At 46.1% G+C, this 9,518-nt stretch overlaps 1 pseudogene across 1 annotated transcript; it reads right to left on the bottom strand.

Moving 5' to 3' along the window:
* Positions 1-247: 247 nt before the first annotated feature.
* Positions 248-7,896, bottom strand: LOC147096398 (zinc-binding protein A33-like; annotated as a pseudogene). Its single transcript, XR_015074898.1, has 6 exons — positions 7,309-7,896; positions 7,124-7,217; positions 6,796-7,029; positions 2,887-2,909; positions 2,672-2,787; positions 248-1,396 (listed from the first exon to the last, which is right to left on the bottom strand). The product of XR_015074898.1 is annotated as a zinc-binding protein A33-like (transcript).
* Between the last annotated feature and the right edge of the window lie 1,622 nt (positions 7,897-9,518).

Here is a 9,518-nt window from a genome sequence, read left to right as displayed (position 1 = left end):
TAATAACAGCGCTGGGCAGCAGAGGTGTTGCACTAATTCATCTCAAACACCGCCATGTAGCGCCACCTTCCGCCTGTGGAGCAACATTACAGGCAGGAAGGTCACCGGGTTCCTGCAGCTCACAGCTCATTCCACCCAGTCAGTTCCTCTCTACAATTCACCGTCCATTTGTTTCTTCTCTCCCCCTCCTTCTATTCCCCAGCCCTACACAGGCCCTTGCTGATCTTTCAGTTCCCAGTTCCGATGCAGGGTGTATTCCCGGAATGTTAACCTGTCTTCTCTCTCCACAGGTGATGACCTTGTCCACTCTCGATTCTAAACACTCCACACGCTTGAATGTTCTGATCATTTCCATCCCCTGGGTTTTCCCATGTTTCGGATACTCCCTCCTGTTCCCTTTTGATTTCACTTCTATCTGGTGCCCCTTTTACTTTTTCCTTCCCTCGGGTATTATTTAATTTGCCGTGTCTCGGATGGTCCCTTTGTCATGTCCTTCCCACTGGTGTTCTATCTCACCCTAGTTCCTCTCCCCTGCCCCTCTTTACCTTTAACTTCCCAGCTGGAGTCTGTGGTTCCCTTGGTGTATTTCTGCTCGTGTTTTAATTCTCCTCTGTCTCTGGGCCCCGATGATTCTCGATGTTCTTGAGGTTTTTATTTAATTTTAGAGGAGTCTCTGGAGCAGTTGCCACGAGTTTGTTCCCCTGCACCGATTAAACAAACAAATCTCACCAACAAGACATTGTCACTCGGTTGTAGCCGCCCTGACCTCAGGTGACATTTGGACCATCCGCACCACCTGTGACTGAGACCGACGCCCATCAGTTTGCAGCTGGCAGGAGGCAGGGTGAAATTATGGGATGGACCGGTTAGTGACCTTTAACCCCGCAGATTGTCAGCGGGGCGGAGTTTTTCCCGTCATTCGATCCCGGATGGAAGAAGGAAAAGATTCTCTCAGTGAAAGTGTGGAGATGGGACATGTTGTCCGCATTGTAAAATGACACCTGTCCGCCCTCATAGTCCAGGTACACCCCGATCTTCCGGGGATCTACACTCGGGGTGAGGGGGGTGGAAAAGGTAGCGGTGTTGGCTAAATAGCCTCTTCCAGGGAACAGCCACACAGTCCAGTATCCGGTCTCAGGTATCAGGTCGACTCTTCCTTTCCTCCCGGCAGACTCTCGGGCCACTCCCACAACCCACCGTGTCTTGTCCCCCACCCCCACGTAGTGTCTCCCTGATGTGAATCCCTCCGATCCCAGGACAAAGGGCAAGTAATCAAACCTCTCCGGGGTGTCAGGGAGCGGCTGCCATTTGTCTCCGATTCTCACATTGGTCCGATCCTCAGACAGGATGAGCCAGGGATTCGCTGTGTTCGGATCCAGAGTCAGAGAGGCTGGAGCTGGGGGAAAGTTAAAATAACACAGTCAGTGATTTAGTTTCTTGCTGTGATTTATTCAAAGACTTTCCTTTTTAAAATGACCACCCGGGCTCTGGGTTATGTTCATGGAATCTGCTGCCACTCCAGGGTTTACGTCCTGGAGGTCGATTTACATCGTTTTCATCCCCAACTCGTAAAGGCCAGAGAACCCCTGGAGACAGCGGGGGGGGGGGGGGGGGGGGAGGGTGAGAGACTGCCCCGGACACCTGAAAAATCAACCAACCCAATTACCGGTTGGACTAGAACCATAGAATCTTACATCACAGGAGGAGGCCATTCGGCCCATCATGCCTGTGCCGGCTCTTTGAAAGAGCTGTCCAATTCAGGCCCACACCCCAGCTTTTAGTGCTCTCCCAGTCCATGTCCGTGCCTTTTGAGAGTTGCTCTGCAATCTGCTTCCACCACCCTGTCATACAGCGCTTTCCACATCTTAACAACCCTCTGTGGGAAACAATTTCTCCTCATTTCCACTCTAGTTCTTCTGCCAATTATCTAAAATCAATGACCTCTGGTTACAGACCCACTTGGCAAAGGAAACAGGTTCTCCTCATCTGCTCCATCAAAATCCCTCACAATTTTAAGTACCTCTATTAAACCTACCCTCAACCTTCTTGAGGTTATCCTTAATATGTTACTGACTTTGTTAATCTGTTAAACCCATGGATGTGTATCGTCTCTATACTGTTTCAGATCTTGAAAACTTCAGTAAGATCTCCCCAAGCCCTCCCTTATCCAGTACAAAGACTCCCAGATTCTGCAGCCTCTCCTCTTGACTAAGGTGCCTAATCCCACCGATCAGATTAGTTGCCTTTTACCGCAAGCTCTCCAATGGCCGCAGGTCTTCCTGATAATATGTTGAACAAAATGATACCCAGAACTCCAGGCGGGGCCGGACCAGTCTCCTCTACAAATTCAGTCTCACACCCAGAGATTAGTGCTCTAGTCCTCTGAACTCCAGCTGGGGCCAGACCAGTCTCCTCTACAAATTCAGTCTCACACCCTGAGATTGGTGCTCTAGTCCTCTGGTTATACAGATCCCTTTACTGCTTTGGCACACAGTGCTGATGGCTTCAGCCGCTTACCCAGAGGAACCCACAAGAAAGCAAAATATGAGAATGGAGAGGCTCCTGGGGATTAACAACTGACAATGTGAAAATTTAATCTGGGGTCTGGGAGCACGTTCAGTCTCTTCTCATCTGGATTTATAAATCAGGAAAAGGAACAGAAGACTTTTACCGGGGTGAATGGCGTCTATCATTTCTCTCCACGCTGAGTACTGTAAAGGGCCGTTGAACTTTCCGATAGACAGGGCGCCATCTGCTACTGACAGTACTTGATAGTCCTCACTACTGCTGTAAATATTAAACAGTTGATGTTATAAATTGACCATAAACACTTTTCTGAGTTATTTTACCAAACTGTGCAGTGTTTCAGTAAAGAGCATGTCCTACCTCCTCTTCCGACAAGCTTCCTCCTGAAATAAATAAAACACAATCTGAGTTGAGAGAGACTGAGCGTCTATATCGTGACAGCTGAAATTACACCCAGATTGTTACAAGCTGCTGATAATCCGAATTTTCGCTTCTTCTTGTTATATAATCAGTGACCTGGACTTCACTATACAAGGCGCCATTGAAACATCGGATATACAGCACTGAAACAGGCCATTCGGCCCAACTAGTCCATGCTGCCGTTTATGCTCCACTCGAGCCTCTTCCCGTCTTTCCTCATCTAACTCTATCAGCATAAACCTCGATTCCCCCTCAGCCTTCTCCCAGCCTTTTCATCCTTTCCCGATATGTATACCCTCACTTTTCTGGTATCATCCTTGTGAATCTTCCCTGCACCCTTTCCAGAGCCTCTATATCCTTTTTATAATATGGTGACCAGAATTGTACGCAGCCAAGTATAACCAAGGTTCGATACAAGTTTAGCATAACTTCCCTACTTTTCAATTCTATCCCTCTAGAAATAAACCCTAGAGCTTGGTTTGCTTTTTTTATGGCCTTGCTAACCTGTGTCGATACTTTTAGTGCTGTGTGTATTTGTACTCCGAGATCCCTTTGCTCCTCTACTCCACCCAGACTCGCACCCTCCAAGTAATAAGTGACCTCTCTATTCTTCCTACCAAAATGTAATACCTTACATTTATCTGTGTTGAAATTCATTTGCCAATTATATGCCCATTCTGCAAGTTTATTAATCTCTTCCTGTAATTTGTTGCAGCCTCCTCAGTATTGACTATCCCCCCAATTTGGTGTCATCTGCAAATTTAGAAATTGTTTTTGATTCCAAAGTCTAAATTGTTAATATAAATTGTGAACAAGTGGTCCGTCCCAGCACTGATCCTTGTGGCAAACCACTTCCCACCTTCTGCCACTCTGAAAAGCTACCCTTTACCCCTACTCTCTGCTATCTGTCTTGAAGCCAGCTAGCTATCCATTCTGCTACTTGTCCCCTGACTCCGCATTCTCTGACCTTATTCATTAGTCTATTATGTGCTACCTTATCGAAGGCCTTTTGAAAATCTAGATAAATTACATCTACTACATTACCCTTGTCTACTCTCTGTTATCTCAAAAAAATTCCAGATGACTCAAAATTTGGAAACGTAAACAGTGAAGAGGATAGTAGCAGACTTCGGGAGGGCAGTGGCAGGCTGCTGAAATGGGATGACACATGGCAGATGAAACTGAACATGGAGAAGGGTGAAGTGATACATTTTGGAAGGAAGAATGAGAGGCAATATAAATTGATTGGTATAATTTTAAAGGAGTGCAGGAACGGAGGGACCTGGGGGAATCACATACATAAATATTTGAAGGTGGTAGGACAAGTTGATAAAGATGTTAAAAAGCCATAATGGAACATTAGCTTTGTAAAATAGTATAGAGAAAAATGCGAGGAAGTTATGCCAAACCTTTAAGAAAAATCACTGGATAAACCTCAGCTGGACTATTGTGTCCCATTCTAGGCACCACTCTTTAGGAAGGATGGACAGGCCTCGGCGAGGGTGCAGAAGAGGTTGCCAGAACGATAGCAGGGATGAGAGACTTCAGTTATGAGCGACTGGAGAATCTGGGATTGTTCTCCTTACAGCAGAGAAGGAGATGGGAAGATTCAATGGAGATGTTCAAAATTGAGGAGTTTTGATAGCATAAATAATAACAAACTGTTTTAACTGGCAGGAGGGTCCTAACCAGAAGACATAAATTTAAGATATTTGGCAAAATAAGAGAGAGAATTTTTTGTTAACAATGAATTGTGATAATCTGGAATGCACAGATTGAAAGTGTGGAGGGAGCAGATTCAATAGTAACTTTCAACACGGAATTGGATGAATATTTGAAAAAGAAAAATTTGCAGGGGAATGGGGAAAGAGCGGTGGGAGTGGGATTAATTGGTTAGCTCTATCAAAAATTCTATAGATTCGGGAATGGTTCCTGCAGATTGGAGGATAGCAAATGTAACCCTGCTATTTAAGAAAGGAGGGAAGAGAGAAAACGGGGAACTACAGACCTGTTAGCCTCACATCAGTAGTTGGGAAAATGCAGGAATCGATTATAAAGGATACAATAACTGGGCACTTAGATTGGGCAGAGTCAATATGGATTTATGAAAGGGAAATCCTGTTTGACAAACCTATTGGAGTTCTGAGAGGATGTAACTAGTGGAGTAGACAAAGGGGAACCGGCAGATGTGGTGTATCTGGGTTTTCAGAAGGCCTTCGATAAGGTCCCACACAAGAGGTTGGTGAACAAAATTAGGGCACATGGAATTGGGGGTAATATACTAGCATGGATTGAGAATTGGTTAACAGACAGAAAACAAAGAGTAGGGATAAACGGGTCTTTTTCAGGATGGCAGGCTGTGACTAGTGGGGTACTGCAAGGATCGCTGCTTGGGCCCCAGCTATTCACAATCTAGCTCAATGATCTGGATGAGGGGACTAAATGTAACATTTCCAAATTTGCTGATGATACAAAGCTAGGTGGCAGAGTCAGTTGTGAAGAGGCTTCAAGGGGATCTCGACAGGCTCAGTGAGTGGGTGAGAACATGGCAGATGGAATATAATGTGGATAAATGTGAAGTTATCCACTTTGGTAGAAAAAAACAGAAAGGCAGAGTGTTTCCTAAATGGTGAAAGATTGAGGAATGCAGATGCTCAAAGTGACCTGGGTGTTCTTGTACATGAGTCACTGAAAGTGAATGTGCAGGTGCAGCAAGCCATTAGGAAGGCAAATGGTATGCTGGCCTTCATTACAAGAGGATTTGAGTACAGGAGTAAAGAAGTCTTACTCCAATTATATAGGGCCTTGGTGAGACCACACCTGGAGTACTGTGTACAATTCTGGTCTCCTTACCTAAGGAAGGATATACTTGCCGTAGAGAGAGTGCAACGAAGGTTCATGAGATTGATCCCTGGGATGGCAGGACTGTCATATGAGAAGAGATTGAGTAAACTAGGCCTGTATTCTCTTGAATTCAGAAGAATGAGAGGGGATCTCATTGAAGCACACAAAATTATTACAGGGCTTGATAGGGTGGATGCTGGGAGAATGTTTCCCTTGGCTGGGGAGTCTAGAACCAGGGGCCACAGCCTCAGGATAAAGGGTAGGCCATTCAGGACTGAGGTAAGGAGAAATTTCTTCACACAGAGGGTGGTGAATGTTTGGAATTCTCTAGCCCAGAGGGCTGTGGAGGCTCAGTCATTGGGTATATTCAAAACAGAAGTCGATAGATTTCTGACTAGTAAAGGCATCAAGGGATATGGCGATAGGGCCGGTGAATGGAGTTGAGGCAGAAGATCAGCCATGATCTCATTGAATAGAGGAGCGGGCTCGAAGGGCCGAATGGCCTACTCCTGCTCCCATTTCTTATGTTCTTATGTTCTTAAATCATCATGGGCAAGCTGAGCCGAATGGTCTCCTTGTGTGCTGTAGCATTCTATGATTGTATATCGTTGAAACGTTTGATTTCTGTGTCAGCAACTGGAACTCAACATCAGTGTCACTCACAGACACAGTGACTCTCACACCCACACACTCACAACATGGAACTGTAACTGCATTGCAATCTGAGTTCCGGGAAAATATTAACTCGAGCAAAATGGACATAACCAAAAACTAAGTGTTAAGATCACGAAAACTCATTCCCGGGAAGTTGCAGGTATTCCCGGGAATCTGCAGACAGTGTGGGAGCCAGTTAGTTCGGTGACAACAGAACCGCCCCAGAAGACAAAACAATCAGCTTCAATCAGTTTCGAATTATTCAGCAAATGCTGCATTTATTTCAGTTATCATCAGTTATTTTGTGACTGTGTGAAGTTTCACTGAACTGACCCGCAATATAATCCTCACCTTCAGAAATGTCAGCCCGTCTTTTTGCGCCATCTGTTTCTGCAACTTTGAGAGCTTCTCCTGAATAGAATTTAAATTATCTTGAATTTCTCAGAGGTTTTTCTCCATTGTTTTTAGAATCTCCCCCTCTTGTTCCTGGAGATCTCTAATTAAATGCTGCTCTTGCTCACTGAGAATCTGATGCATTTTAGCAAACTCGCATGTGATGCGGGTCTGCAGACTGCTCGACTGTTCCTACCAAATGAAATGTGAAACATAATGAATGTACTGTGATAAAAGGTAACAAAACTAACCGAGATCCCAGAAAATCAGCACAGGGAGACCTTACCCTAACTGCGGAAATCTGCTGTTTCTGTTTTATTTCCATTTCTAAAGCCGTCGATTTCTTCTCAGAGAGAATCTAAGGAAGATTTCAGCTGATCCTGGGATTGGGAGAGAAAAATCACAGAATAAAAGTGTTAGACCATGAAAATGTGATGAAATAATCAGGTGATCTAATCTGCTCCCTTTTACCTTGTAGATTCCAACAGCTTCTTTAATGGGCATGAAGCGGTGCTCTCTGTGTTCCCGCGCATCTCTACAAACCAGACAGATCAATTTCTTGTCAGTTTCACAAAACAGCTTCAGTTCTTCCTGATGTTCCTCACAGTGAAGTTTACTTTCCTTCTCTTTCGGATTCAGGTTTAATTTTCGAGCTTTCTCGGCCAGATTCGCTAAGGCCCGATTAACCTTGAGGTTTAATTCCAGAAACTCCTCTCTACATTCCGGGCAGGAGATTGTCTCCTTCTTTTCCCAAAACTGTGAGATACAGGAGCGGCAGAAGTTGTGCCCACACTCCAGTATTACCGGATCGGTGAAGAAATCCAGACAAATGGAACAATTTAAATCCTCTGTGAAACTCTCCGCCTCGTGTCTGGAAGCCATGATCAGTTTCAGTCCTTCTTGATTCAAACTGCTGGGGTCGTGTTTCTGTGGGCGGAGCCTCCCCGGTTCCCAGTCTGAGATCACTCAACAACAACATGCATTTATATTGCGCCTTTAACTTAGTAAAACGTCCCAAGGCGGTTCAGAGCAGCGCTAGCAGTACATTCCAGATCACAACAACTCACTCTTCAAAAAATTTATTTCCTCACGTCACCTCTGGTTCTTCTGCCAATCGCCATAAATCTGAAACAAAATTTGACACCGAGTCACAAAGTAATATTAGGACAGGCGGCCAAAAGCTTGGTGAAAGAGGTAGGTTTTAAGGAGCGTCTTAGAGGAGGAGAGAGGTCGAGAGGCTGGAAGGTTTCGGTAGAGAATTCAAGAGCTTAGGACCCAGGCAGCTGAAGGCACAGCCACCAATGGTGGAGCGATTAAAATCCAGGATGTGCAAGAGTCCAGGATTGGAGGAGTGCAGAGAATTTAAATTCAGTAATTCAATAAATCTCAAATAAAAAGCTACTGTCAGTAATGGCGACCATGAAACTACTGGATTGTCATAAACCCATCTGGTTCACTAATGTCCTTTCAGGAAGGAAATCTGCCACCCTTACCCGGTCTGGCCGATATGGAACTCCAGGTCCACAGCAATGTGATTGACTCGGAATTGCCCCTGAAATGGCCAAGCAAGCCACTCAGTTGTACCAAACCGCTACCAAGAATTATACTAAGAATAAAACCGGACGGACCACCCGCCATTGACCTACGCTCCGGACACGACAAAGGCACACGCAGCCCAGTCGCCCCTGCAAAGTCCACCTTGCTAACATCTGGGGACTTGTGCCCAAATAGGGAGAACTGTCCCACAGACTAGTCAAGAAACAGCCCGACATAGTCAAACTCACAGAATCAGACCTTTCATCAATGTCCCAGTCTCCTCCATCACCATCCCTGGGTATAGGAGTGGCCCTGGGAGTCCTCAACATTGATTCAGACCCCATGAAGTCTCATGGCCTCAGGTCATGCCTGGGCAAGGAAACCTCCTGCTGATTAACACCTACCGCCCTCCCTCAACTGATGAATCAGTAACATCAGTGTTCTCGCTCAGGCCAACATTCCCAGCATCGAAGCTTTGACCACACTCGATCAGCTCCGATGGACGGGTCACATCGTCCGCATGCCCAATACGAGACTCCCAAAACAAGCGCTCTACTCGGAGCTCCGACACGGCAAGAGAGTCCCAGGTGAACATCCTCAAAGCCTCCTTGAAAAAGTGCAACATCCCCACTGACACCTGGGAATCCCTGGCGCAAGACTGCACAAAGTGGAGGAGAAGCATCCGGGAAGGCGCTGAACACCTCGAGTCTCTTCGCCGGGGGCAAGCGGAAGCCAAGCGCAAGGAGCGCACGTCAACCCAAGCACCCCGCCCACCCGGCCCTTCAACCACCGTCTGCCCCACCTGTGACAGAGACTGTAGGTCCCACATTGGACTCATCAGTCACCTGAGAACTCATTTTTAATGTGGAAGCAAGTTATCCTCGGTTCCGAGGGACTGCCTAAGAACTCCTCCATGTTGAACACCTCTTTGAAGAAGCAGTGAGTATAGCGAGGGCACAGAATGTACTCTGGGTGGGGGACTTCAATAACCATCACTAAGAGTGATTCGGTAGGACTACTACCGGCTGAGCTGGCCAAGTCCTGAAGGACATAACTACCAAACTGGGCCTGTAGCAGGTGGTGAAACAACCAACACAAGGGAAAAACCGACTTGACCTCATCCTCACCAATCTACCTGTCGCAGA

The sequence above is a fragment of the Somniosus microcephalus genome, unplaced genomic scaffold (genome assembly GCF_052327205.1).
Source record: "Somniosus microcephalus isolate GS21.2 unplaced genomic scaffold, FLI_Smic_1.0 unresolved_chr1, whole genome shotgun sequence".
In the NCBI taxonomy this organism is placed as follows: domain Eukaryota; kingdom Metazoa; phylum Chordata; class Chondrichthyes; order Squaliformes; family Somniosidae; genus Somniosus; species Somniosus microcephalus.
Note: the sequence above shows the minus strand (reverse complement) of the source record. Positions and strands in the feature narration are given on the sequence as shown.